Below are 11694 nucleotides of genomic sequence, written 5' to 3'. Positions count from 1 at the left end.
ATAATGGGGAAGAATTCGAGCTTGAGAGTTTCCTGAACAGGTGATGACGTCACTCAGAAGTTACTGTGAGTTTACTGTACAGAGACAAGGATATCCTGATTATAGGGGGACACATTCCATCTGCCTGCTGTGTATAGCTAAGAGCGATTTCACTGATGAAAGTTTTGCACCTGCCCTGATGAAATAGTTTCATTTTGAAACAGAGAAAATCTCCCTGGAAATCTACCTTGCTTTCATCACCTGCTGGCTGACAATACAACGATCTGCATAATCAGCTGAATGCCTCCAGCCATAGCAGAGCGCAGAGTCACCACAATCAATGAGCAGGAATTTACAGTAAGGAAGCGAGTTCTAATTCAAAACTCAACGTTAGGGAAAAGGATTATTGTAGTTGTGGATTGGGTGGCTAGTGTTTAGATTTTCTTTTGGTTTATTATTTATTTATAAACTGGTTCTCTTGAAATCAGGGCAGTTTCTAGGCTAAATTGCACCCAGAGCAAGGGTGTCAAAATTGCATCCCCCCCCCCTTCCCTGGGAGCCAGGTATAGGTGCCCCCAGTATAGGTAGCCAGGCATAGATGCCCCAGTATAGGTAACCAGTATAGTTGCCCCCAGTATAGGTTAGATAGGCAGGTGCCCCCAGTATAGGTTAGATAGGTACAGGGCCGGGCCGAGGCAGAGGCAAGAGAGGCTCCAGCCTCAGGGCGCAGTGTAGGAAGAGGCAAACAACTCACACAGCTATCATTCCCCTATTGTGTTTGAATCAGAGAGAAATAGGAAAAGGGGATACATGGCAGTGACTGCAAGCCAGATAACTAGAGATTAAGGTGTTAGGGAGGTTGGGGGCCCTGGGGCGCCTCTTAGTCTAATAGCAATCAGTGTGTGACGGCTGGGGTGGGAGGGGTGGAGGGGCGCACTTTGGTGTCTCAGCCTTGGGTGCTGGTGGACCTTGTCCCGGCTCTGGATAGGTAGGTGCCCCCAGTATAGGTTAGATAGGTAGGTGCCCCCAGTATATGTTAGCTAGGTGGGTGCCTCTAATATAGGTAGCCAGTATAGTTGCCCCCAGTATAGGTTAGCTAGTTAGGTGCCTCCAATATAGGTAGCCAGTATAGTTGCCACCAAGGTTAGATAGGTAGGCGCCCCCAGTATAGGTTAGATAGGTAGACACCCCCAGTATAGGTTAGATAGGTAGGTGCCCCCAGTATAGGTTAGATAGGTAGGTGCCCCCAGTATAGGTTAGATAGGTAGGTGCCCCCAGTATAGGTTAGATAGGTAGGTGCCCCCAGTATAGGTTAGCTAGGTAGGTGCTTCCAATATAGGTTAGCTAGGTAGGTGCTTCCAATATAGGTAGCCAGTATAGTTGCCACCAAGGTTAGATAGGTAGGCGCCCCCAGTATAGGTTAGATAGGTAGAAGCCCCCAGTATAGGTTAGATAGGTAGGTGCCCCCAGTATAGGTTAGATAGGCAGGAAGTAGAGTGTGGCAAGTGGCAAGTGAGCAGCGATTGGAACGCGGGGAGGTGAGTTGCTCTATACATTGCTTCCTTGTGCTTTACACTGCTTAGAGGGGGGAGCACAGAGGGCGGAACCGGGAGAGGAAGGGAGGGAGAAGTCTGGCCGCCTTCCCCATAGCCGCGGCTCTCCCTCCATCATGGCGCCCCTCCCTCAGCGCTCAAGGCGGTCACACGGCCTGCACGCCCAGAGCAACGGGGGTGGTTGAAATCTACATCCTGTTTGTGGCTGATTACTTCTGACACAATGTAGATTTCAACATCCACACTGGGCGTTACATAGTTACATAGTTACATAGTTATTTTGGCTGAAAAAAGACATACGTCCATCGAGTTCAACCAGTACAAAGTACAACTCCAGCCCGTCCCCCACATACCCCTGTTGATCCAGAGGAAGGCGAAAAAAAACCCACCAGGCATGGTCCAATTAGCCCCAAATGGGAAAAATTCCTTCCTGACTCCAGATGGCAATCAGATAAAATCCCTGGATCAACATCATTAGGCATAACCTAGTAATTGTAGCCATGGATGTCTTTCAACGCAAGGAAAGCATCTAAGCCCCCTTTAAATGCAGGTATAGAGTTTGCCATAACGACTTCCTGTGGCAATGCATTCCACATCTTAACCACTCTTACTGTAAAGAACCCTTTCCTAAATAAATGGCTAAAACGTTTTTCCTCCATGCGCAGCTCATGTCCTCTAGTCCTTTGAGAAGGCCTAGGGACAAAAAGCTCATCCGCCAAGCTATTATATTGCCCTCTAATGTATTTATACATGTTAATTAGATCTCCTCTAAGGCGTCTTTTCTCTAGACTAAATAAACCCAGTTTATCTAACCTTTCTTGGTAAGCGAGACCTTCCATCCCACGTATCAATTTTGAAGCTCGTCTCTGCACCTGCTCTAAAACTGCAATATCTTTTTTGTAATGTGGTGCCCAGAACTGAATTCCATATTCCAGATGTGGCCTTACTAGAGAGTTAAACAGGGGCAATATTATGCTAGCATCTCGAGTTTTTATTTCCCTTTTAATGCATCCCAAAAGTTTGTTCGCTTTAGCTGCAGCGGCTTGGCATTGAGTACGATTATTTAACTTGTTGTCGATGAGTACTCCTAAGTCCTTCTCCAAGTTTGATGTTCCCAACTGTATCCCATTTATTTTGTATGGTGCTAGACCATTGGTACGACCAAAATGCATGACTTTACATTTGTCAACATTGAATTTCATCTGCCATATATGTGCCCATATAGCCATCCTATCCAGATCCTGTTGCAATATGACACTATCTTCCTGAGAGTTGATGATTCTGCACAATTTTGTATCATCTGCAAAAATAGCAACATTGCTCACTACTGCATCTACTAGGTCATTAATAAATAAATTGAAGAGCACTGGACCCAGTACAGACCCCTGTGGGACCCCACTGCTAACAGTCTCCCATTTTGAGTACGATCCATTGACCACAACTCTTTGTTTTCTGTCCATTAGCCACTTCCCTATCCATGCACACAAACTCTTCCCCAGTCCTTGCATCCTCAACTTTTGCACCAGACTTCTGTGGGGAACAGTGTCGAAGGCCTTTGGCGTTCTCACTGCTACTGCCAATCGCCCCCTCCGCAGCTCAATCGCTCTGCTGTCGGTGTGGTGGCAAAGCTCTATAAGTCGGTCAGGAGACGATTTCATTGGCTTCTTAACCTTGTCTTCATTTTGAGCCAATCTCCTAGTGGGGGATTCTCAGGGTTTTCTATATTTTCAAAAGCACTTAGTGAATGGCAGTTCCTCAGTCCAACTGCCAGAATAGTGCACAAACAGGTAGAGGGGGCGGCCTTCATCTTTGTATAGATCCTTTCCTGGGAATGCTTTTGTAAAAAATAAATAAAATACTGAGAATCCCCTATGAGGAGACGGACAAGTCAAAAACCTGTCAGATTTCTAATAACTACTGTAAGTGACAGCAGAATATGAGAAAAGTAATTCATAGCTTATTTTACTCTGGAAGAAACAGACTTATGTGCAGGTGTTCATATGTATATCTGGGGGAACGTCCTCTCTCTCTCTCTCTCTCTCCCTCCCCCCCTCTCTCTCTCTCTCTCTCTCTCTCTCTTTCTCTCTCTCTTTCTCTCTCTCTTTCTCTCTCTCTCTCTCTCTCTCTCTCTCTCTCTCCCTCCCCCCCTCTCTCTCTCTCTCTCTCTCTCTTTCTCTCTCTCTTTCTCTCTCTCTCTCTCTCTCTCTCTCTCTCTCTCTCTCTCTCTCTCTCTATATATATATATATATATATATATATACATATACACAGTATATATAGTGCTGCCCATAATTATTCTTACCCTTGGATACTACTTTTTTAAGAGATAACAAGATGATGTACAAGAGGCATTATTGTGGGGGAAAAAACATTTCTCAACTTTTATTTACATTTGAGCAAAAAGTTTCCACTCCAAAATGATTCATACCCTTCTCAATAATCAATAGAAAAGCCTTTATTGGCTAATACAGCAATCAATTGCTTCCTATAATTGCAGACCAGCTGTTTGCATGTCTCCACAGGTATTTTTGCTCATTCATTTTTGGCAATGAGCTCCAAATCTTTCAGGTTGGAGGGTCTTCTTGCCATCACCCTGATCTTTAGCTCCCTCCACAGATTCTCAATTGGATTGAAGTCAGGACTCTGACTGGGCCACTCCAAAACGTTAATGTTGTTGTCTGCTAACCACCACTTTTGCTGTGTGTTTTGGGTCACTGTCATGCTGAAATGTCCACTGGTGCCCAAGGCCAAATTTCGCTGCAGACTGTCCGAAGTTGTCTTTGAGAATCCTCATGTATTGCTCTTTTTTCATGGTGCCATTTACTGTGATGAGGTTCACTGGTCCATTGGCTGGAAAACACCCCCAAAAAATGAGGTTTCCACCACTGTGTTTGACAGTGGGGATGGTGTTCTTTGGGTTGAAGGCTTCTCCTTTTTTACGCCAAATAAAGGAAACACCCAGGGACATAGCAATAGGGTGTGCAGAGGTTGCAAATGCATCAGGCCCTTGGGCCAGAGGGGCCCTCCCTCAACTCCAGAATTAGCTCTCTATTGGTCCCAGCAGTGTGCAGTGTCCTTTGGATTGTCTGCCTCGAGGCATTGCCACCAGCAGAGCCCAGATTCACCAGGATGGCCTTGGTGGTGATCATCACTGTTTCCCAGGCCAGCACAGGTGTCACTTTTGGCTTCCAACCACGTCCTCTGAGATTTTCCATAGTGCGGAACATCTTGCATTTTTAAATACTGTATATTCTGGTGTATAAGACTACTTTTTAACCCTTGAAAATCTTCTGAAAAGTTAGGGGTCGTCTTATACGCCGGGTATCATTGATGTCGAGTGTTACACCCTATCCCTAGGACTGTAGTGATTAGGGGAGGGCGCACATGTGTAAGATCTGTGAGGCAGAGAAGGAGGTAGATAGGATACAAGGGTGGGCCAGAAGGGTGAAAGAGGCATGCTTTATTGGCACAGCATGATATATTCTTCCATACTGCTCTCATAAACAGGTAGACAAGGCGAGCTGACCAATGCACTTAGGGAGAGGGAGAGTTGACCAATCCAACCAGAGTCAATATACTGTTATCTACTGGGTACCACATACAGTACAGCACCAGTATCTGTTCATACATAGCACCAGTATTTGATTTTTTTTATTTGGTGTGTCTTATACAGCGAGTATATCCCAAATTCTATATTTTAACTGGAAAAGTTGGGGGGTTGTCTTATATGCCCAGTCATCTTATATGCGGGAATATAAGGTAATACTTTGCACTGTAGCCACTGGAACTTGAAAACATTTAGAAATGGCCTTGTAGCCCTCTCCTGACTTGTGAGCAGCCACAATGTGCTCTCCTCACTGAGCTCCTTTGTCTTAGCCATGACTGTCCACAAACCAACTGCAGAGTGCTGCTGTTTTTCACCTGTTGAGTTGAATAAAACAGCTGTTCCCAATTAATCAGGGTCATTAGGATGCTTTAGAACAGCTTGGACTATTTGAAATGGTATAGAACTTTTGATTTTCCCACAGCCTGTGACAGTTTGTGAAGGGTATGAATAATTTTGGACTGGACACCTTTTGTACAAATGTAAATAAAAGCTGAGAATTTTTTCCCCACAATAATGCCTCTTGTACATCGTCTTATTATCTTGTGGGAGACACCTATGTCATTTGCGGAAACAGTAAATTCGGGCGCCTGAGGCTAGTGGACAAATCGGGCGCCGCCATTCACTCCTATAATAAATATCGTTTAATGGGCGCCCGATAGGAAAAAAGGGCACCGGTGAAAAATAACGTTTTAAAAGCGGCGCCCGGAGACTTAATGTTTTATTACTGTTTCTCATGATTACACATTATTTAATGATTTATACATTTTCAAACATTATTTTTAAACGAAAAACAGTACATTTTTTTTTTTTTTTTTTTTTTTTACATTATTTTTAAACGAAAAAACCAACAGGGGGGTCTTAGGTTTAGGCACCAACAGGGGGGTCTTAGGTTTAGGCACCAACAGGGGGGGGTCTTAGGTTTAGGCACCAACAGGGGGTCTTAGGTTTAGGCACCAAAAGGGGGGTCTTAGGTTTAGGCACCAACAGGGGGGTCTTAGGTTTAGGCACCAACAGGGGGGTCTTAGGTTTAGGCACCAACAGGGGGGTCTTAGGTTTAGGCACCAACAGGGGGGTCTTAGGTTTAGGCACTAACAGGGGGGTCTAGGGGTTAGGGGTAGGTACAGGGAGGGTTACTTAGGCACCAACAGGGGGGGTCTTAGGTTTAGGCATCAACAGGGGGGTCTAGGGGTTAGGGGTAGGTACAGGGAGGGTTACTTAGTAATTTTTTTTTTTTAACGTTATTATACGTTTCAGTATTTAAACGAAAGATTAACGTTTTTACAATTGCCGATTTAATGCACATTATTTAATGATTTATAACTTTAAAAAACATTAATTTTAAACGAAATACAGTACAATACATTTTTAAACGTTATCCATGCTTATCGTTAAAAACCCGGCGCCCTTTTTTCCCAGCGCCCCTTTTTAACGTACGCGTCATTTGCTGTCAAAAATGACTTGCTGGTTGAATAAAGGTAACTTTAAGACAAAATTTGCCAGGGGTATGTATAATTATGTGCAGCACTGTATATAGTATTAATTTCTTACATTTTTCCCCCAACAGGAAGTAGACAATACAAAAAAAAATATAGTTATAGGGTTTGGTTGAAAAAAAAGACACTTGTCTAGACCAGGATGCTGTTTATTATTATTATTTATTGCATTTGTAAAGCACTAACATATTACGCAGCGCTGGACAATAAATACACACATTGATACAAAGGATGACAGACGTACCCAGGTTATACAACCACAGGACAAAGTTATACAAGGCAAACAGGGTACAAGCAGGGGCGTAACTAGACATCACTGGGCCCCCTGTGAAACTTTGGATGGGGCCCCCCACCCCCCTCGCTTTCTGCACAGGAAAACTGAGGACCAATCTATTTTCCCCATGCAGATAAAAACACTTAGACTTAAAGGAAATGTCAGGCAATCTATGCTACCCCCAGATCTACTTACCCGGGGGCTTCCTCCAGCCCCTTGCAGCCGACAAGTCCCTCATTGCAGCTCGGCTCCCAGTACATACACACACAGCCGTATTATTTTACTACATGAGAGCACATGCTATATGGAGGAACAACAATGACATGCTGAACATAAGATATAGTATCACTGTAACTTTGGCAAAACATTCAGAATGTCACTGATTGATACTGTTATTACAGGATAGTGGACTCAGTATGAGACAACAAGTTCTCAATGAGGCAGGGACAGTCAGACATCAATCTTACCCACTCCATTGTGTTGTAAAAGTAATCAGACACCATAACATACAAGCCTGTATGTGATAAGAATCTAGGAATCTCTTTGGAGTGATTGCTGGATAAGGGACAGTCTACAACTTTTTTTAAAAAAAAATGTGACTCCTTTGTATGTAAGGTTGTACATGCAGTCATCAGAACTTTACTGCAGTGTGAGACAGATGTTTTTTTACAAACCCTAGGGAGCAGGGACAGTGTACAAATTCCAAAGTGTGTATGATTCCTTATCTGTGTGGTGGACACATGCAGTCAATATAACAATGGTGCGAGAGCAGAATACGCTTTTTCTCTCCATGCACTCAGTCTCTCAAACTTTTCCCCCCACATGCCCCCTGTAGCTTCTGCCCCCCCCCCTGCGGAGGCATCCCTTGCAGGGTCTGTTGTTACGCCCCTCGGTACAAGATATGTGATCATGCAATTTGGGATGATTAGGTAGGCCCAGTAATTCAAGTATGAGGCGGTCATAGGAAAGCAGCACAAAAATGTAGAATACTGTAATGATCTGCTCTGCTGTCTGCACAAGCAGACAGCTTTTTGACCATTTTTTAGGTCTGAGTGCTGCAGGTCCCTGGAAAAGAGACCTGTCTTCACTCTGCAAGTTGCAGAGTTGCTGTTCTGGTGAGGAATTTGCATCCACTTGTCCTGCAAATTGCTTAGCTGCTTCCTTTGATGGCTTGCAGTATAAATACCATTTCCTCCCAGAATTCCCTGCTGGTCATACAGGTTTGATCCTGCTAGACTTACCTTGAGTCTCAGCCCTTTGCAAATTGTTTACTAATATTATCTGTATTGCCTAGTTCTGTCTATCAGTTGCGATTGCTCTGTTGCCAGCGGCGGCCGACAGAAAATCTCTCTGTCTGTTTGGATCGCATTCGCCCTAGCGGTAGAGGCGGTGGTTCCTTCTGTATTCTGCCTTAGGAGTGTAGCCAGAGCAGCGGTTGCTACTGGTTACTCCTTCTGTCTGTGTTGTCTGGAACGAACGCTTGCTGTCGTCTCGGTGAGGTAACCGTTTAGCAAGCGTTCGCGTTCTCTTTTGTTTTCGTGTTTCTTTGGTTAGTCAGGGTTGGTACGCTTTGTCGCTATTGCGCTTATCATGTGGCGACCGTGCTTTGCACGCGCTTTGTCGCTATTGCGCTTAACGTGTGGTGACCGCGTGTAGTTAGTCCTGTCTGCTCCTTTGCGTTGGATTACAGTTGTTATCAGTTCTGTCTTTATTCTTCCTTTGCTCTGTCTTACTCAGTCTGGTGTCGCTATTAGCAATCGCCATTCTTGCGATTGCGTTCCCACTTGGTCTTCGCTGTTGTGTGTGCACCGTCGCCGGGTGGTGACTAGATTGGTGGACACACATACATTCTGTCTCTGTGCTCACTCTCTCTCTCTAAGGGCTATCTTGCCCTGCATTGCTTCACCTCGTACTATTCCCATCTGCCATCTGTGGAAGTGCAGAGGGGTTATTCCTCTGCACTCCACAGCTCCATCTGCCGGTGGGAATTTCTCTCTACAGGTGCATTGCACCAAAGCTGGGTTCTGTTGTTTTACACGCTTGTGGAGGATCTCCGCAGTGTCAGCGCACATCTTGTGCGCTGACTACGGAAATAATTCCCCATTCGTTACAAATACACTATGGAAGGAAGGACCCTGCCAAAGGCTTACAATCTAAGGGGAGGGGAGATGGACACACTAGATAGGGCTGTAGAATACGTATTCAGCAGAGAGTTACTAAATGGTAGGGGGTGGGTAGGCCATCTTTAAGAGGTGGGTTTTAAGGGCTTGTTTGAATGTGTTGATGGAGGGATCGAGTCTGATCGCTGGTAGAAGGGAGGAAGTTTTAGTGGCATACCTAGGGCATTTGACACCTGGTGCTGGATATTATAAGACACCCCTCTCCAAAAGGAGCGAGTGCATGTGACGGTAGGTAATGCCAGGTATAGGTGCCCCCAGTATAGGTAATATAGGTGCCCCAGTATATGTAATAAGCTGCCCGTAATATAGTTGCCCCAATATAGTTGGTATAGTTGCCCCCAGTAAAGGTAGTATTAGTTGCCCCAGTATAGCTAGTATAGTTGTCCCCACTGTAGGTAGCATAGTTGCCCCCAGTGTAGGTAATATAGTTGTCCCAGCATAGCTAGTACAGCTGCCCCAGTATAACTAGTATAGTTGCCCCAGGTATAGCTAGTATGGTTGCCCCAGTATAGATAGTATAGTTGCCTCAGTGTATCTAGTATAGTTGCCTCAGTGTATCTAGTATAGTTGCCTCAGTGTATCTAGTATAGTTGCCCCCAGTATAGTTGTTCCAGGAGGGGGAAGCAGCGCATGAAGAAGGGGCAATGGGGAGAGCGGCGGTGGGAGGGGCCGTCACCGTCGCCACAGGTCTCGACGTTCAATGCCGCTCACTGTCGCCGCATATGTGGAGGGGGAGAGAGCAGAAGGAGGGGACCCCGGTGAGAGAGGGGGGTTTCGTTACCCCCTTCTCGCCGCTGTCCCCACTGCCCCTCCTTCTAGCGCTGCTTCCCCTCCTGCTCATGGCCGCTGTGTGGGTCTTATTGGCAACATCCCTGTCCCTGTCAGTCACCCTGTGCACCACACCCCCTGTCGCCCAATTGTAGGAACGCCCCTAGGGAGTTCCATAGAGTGGGGGCGGCTTCTGAGAAATCCTGCAGCGTGCATTGGAATGGGAAATATGTGGGGCAGTTAGGCGAAGGTCGTTGGTGGCCCAGAGGGGGCAGTCTGGTAAACATCTGTGAACAAGCTCCGAGAAGACAAGACCATGGATGCCCAAAGACTGTGTGGATTGGAGGAGGAAGGGATGGTCTACAGCACAGGTGTTGAACTCCAGGCCTGGAGGGCCAGATCCATGCCAGTGTTTAGGATGAACTGAGAAAGAGAGGAATGTGTTCTACCTGATGGACCACACCTTTCCTGATTCAGACCCATCAATGAATTTGAGCTGTGTCAAAAATTTGTGTGAGGACCTCGGCCCTCAAAGGACCGGTTTGACATCCCTGGTCTATAGTATCAAATGCAGAGGAGAGGTCAAGGAGGAGCAAGATCGAGTAACTGCATTTGGCTCTGACAAGGGTAAGGTCGTTGACCACCAGCGATGAGCGAAAATGCTGATATTCTACCCGCATTCATATTTGCGAAAATAATGTTAAATTCGACTTAAATTTGACTTTTGAGTAAAAACGCCATTGAAAATCATCTTTTGTTTGCAAATGTTACGGCTAAATTCTCACCTTTTTTTTTTTTTTTTTTTTTTTTTTCGCTTTTTATCAAATTTTTGCCATATTGCAAAAATACAGTGCATTTTTGCAAAAAAAAATTTCAATCAAAAATGGCATTTTCGATTCAAAAAAGACTTGGTCGAAAATTCCCAAGCAGCACTGATGACCATATGGGCAAGGATCGTGTCTGTTGAGCGTTCAGGTAGGAATCCACATTGTAGGGGGTCACATAAGGAACTGGAGTTGAGGTATTGGGTAATGCATCGATGCTGACGTTTAACAAGACAATACAAACACAAAAATAACAACATTCCAGAGCTAGATGTGATCTAAAATCCCCTTGCTGGAGGAAGTTTTAAGCTTTTAGTTGTTACAAGCATTTATGTCAAATATTTGCAAATTGGTGCAGTTTGAAAATACACCAATCAAATGCCACAACAGTAGCATGGCAACAGTAAGCATGGCAACCTTAAGGTGGCCACACACCATACACTTTTTTAAATATCTGTTCAATTCAAAAATAGCAATCAATTTTTCTGACTGATTGTAACAATTCTAAAATCTGACCAATGTACTACACACCTAAGTTAACATTTTCCCCAATCACGAATAAGATAATTGAAAGCTCAGAAAATAATTGATTGGAACTGTACATCAAGTAATTGACAATCCATCACACACCATACAATTTTTGATAAAGTTGGACTGAAATTTCCAACATGTCCAATCTTCAAAAATCAAACGGTAAATTTGAATTAAATTTTTTTGGGACAACTCATCGAAATTATCGAATTGGTGAAAAATTGGATCTTTTAATTGTATGGTGTGCAGCCACCTTAAGCCTTAAAGGGACACTTAAGACTGAAAAAAAAATGCGTTCTACTCACCTGGGGCTTCTACCAGCCCCCCTGCAGCTGTCCCGTGCCCTCGCAGTCTCGCTCTGACGCTTCTGTCCCCGCCGGCAGCTACTTCCGGTTTCGGCGACAGGCCCGACAGGCCTGGGAGCGCGAGTGATTCTATTGCTGCCAGGAACGCGAAGAATCACTCACATTGCCAGGCCTGTCGGT

This window comes from Hyperolius riggenbachi, chromosome 6 (assembly GCF_040937935.1).
Source record: "Hyperolius riggenbachi isolate aHypRig1 chromosome 6, aHypRig1.pri, whole genome shotgun sequence".
NCBI lineage: Eukaryota > Metazoa > Chordata > Amphibia > Anura > Hyperoliidae > Hyperolius > Hyperolius riggenbachi.
This window is presented reverse-complemented; position numbering follows the sequence as displayed.